This window comes from Halichoerus grypus, chromosome 14 (genome assembly GCF_964656455.1).
Source record: "Halichoerus grypus chromosome 14, mHalGry1.hap1.1, whole genome shotgun sequence".
In the NCBI taxonomy this organism is placed as follows: domain Eukaryota; kingdom Metazoa; phylum Chordata; class Mammalia; order Carnivora; family Phocidae; genus Halichoerus; species Halichoerus grypus.
The window spans coordinates 23,567,838-23,570,059 of NC_135725.1; positions in this window are offsets into that span (position 1 = coordinate 23,567,838).

Sequence of the window (2,222 nt, forward strand, 5' to 3'; positions counted from 1 at the left end):
CTTGTGAATATACATTTGTCTTCTTCCTTGTAAACTCATCCTGAAGGACATCAGGCTTCCAGCTTATATTTAATTGGCTGATTATGTTGTCACTCCTGAGCTCCTTGCCAAGTTACAGGGAAGAGTTTTCTTGGAAACCGTAGTTTCCAAACTTTCTCCAGCTATGCAGTTTAATTACATCTAGCAAAATGACAACAGAGCTCATAATTAGCCTGGAGATTAATTACTGCTGAATCAGTCCAAACACCACAGCTACCAAATTCAACACAGGTGCTTAGGCAAAGAGAAGACAGTTTTCTCAATACCCAGCAGAAGGTGGACATGGAAGATATGCTTTATGACTCTCTTCCCGTGAGCTTAAACATGCAACCTGTGCAAAATGCCTCGTGTCTCTATAGCCAGGATGTCCCTGAGTATTTTAAAAAGAACCAGACTCACAAACATTCCAAATACTAGTACCATATATTCTGAAATGTACAATGACTACAGGTTAACCGTCTTTCTATGCAAATTTCTGCCACCTAGAGCTCTCTTTCCCCTTCTCATTTTCCTGAGGAGTCTAAAAATCCTACATAATTCATCTGCTGTTTTCAAAACTATGACTGAGAGAATGATATAGAAAATGAAGTATGAGAGAATGAAGTAAAAGCAAGCAAAAACTCATGCTGTGCCTTATATTCATCCGGACTCCTGAAAAGGCCCATAAGCCCATAGCGTGGGCTACCATACTTTGAGACACAGTGATCACTGCATTGTCACATCAGATTCGAAAGCCAACAACCACCCACTTGGAACCTCCTATTTCCTATCTGAGAATCATTGAAAGAGTTAAGGGATAGGTTAGCTAGATAGAGGAAAGAAGAAGTTGATCCCATTTACAAACACTATCCGTTTCTTTTTCCCCTTTACCTACAAATCACTTGAGTTCCCTTTAAATATGTGCATCCCTAGAATCCAACAAACACAAATTAAATCCCCAGGTGATTCTAATGTGGGTTAGAGTTGAGAACGAGTGGTCTTGAATAACACAGAGGTTGACCAGATGGTATGATCGTGTAAGATTCAGGGAACAGACAGAACCAGGTAGTAGAGAAGGAAGAACTAGGTGGGAAAGAATGAAGTTACAAATCAGAATCCCAGAGGCCTGGATCCAAAGAAATTAAAGGTATGTGACAACAGAGGAACATTTGATTCTTAAACCATGTAATAAACAAGCAAACTCTCCTAATTAAAAGCTGATATGGTCATGCTGAAGATGCACTTTTAATGGGTTTGTAGGAGGCATATATTTTGTGGTTTGATTTTTTCTTTGCTTATTTATTTGTGTGTTTGGAGAAGTTGAAGTTTTTGTTAGTTTGTTTGAGGTTTTTTGTTTTTGTTTTTGTTTTTTTTAATAAATGTGTTCATACATCCCACAGGGAAAGCCATGGAAAGGAAGAAGGAAATGAAATCTGGAGGACTTGTGGAAAGATTCAAATAAGTGAAATGCATACAACTTCATAGGCCTAATGCTTGTTTCCTAGCTTACACGGGGACTAAGGGAAGCTGCTGCAAAGCCATTTGCTTGCACAAGACTGGAGGAGAGAGTACATGGCTGCCAGGAGAGGAATGTTGTCAGAGCGACTTCGGAACGAGCACAGCCGTACTCTCCAGCACTGAGGGGCCCGACCACTGTGCAACCAGCCGCACCACCATCTGCACAGTGCTGCTTCTCGGGGCTGGGCCAAACACGAGCTGTGCCCCAACCCCTGCCACCTGAAAGACTGGAGCAGGTAACGCTCTAGAACACAGCTCTGTAGGCAGGGGTGGAGAGGTGCGAGGCCCAAGAGATGGACTTCAGGACAGCCTCCTGAGTGGGGGCGCACATGTGCACTTCCACACACGTACTGGACATGGTGGGAAGTTGTGCTAGGTGAGGATGTGCCCCCTTCACTCTCAGCTTCTGAGGTGACATTGCTCAGGACAGCTTAAATCTGAAGAAACATGTTCAAGACTCAATTCTAGATCTTCCTTCCTACATGACCATTGGCAAATCATTTCATTTCTGTGAGCCCTAGTGTCCTTATTTTGTAAATGGAGGTAATGTAGAATTTTAGAGTTCATCTAGTCCAACCATATCATTTTATAGCTGAAGAAATGGAGAACCAGACACTATAAAGTGAATTCCCAACTTCACCAAGCTAACTGATGGCTAAGTAGGATTCACACTCTAACTTCCCAGC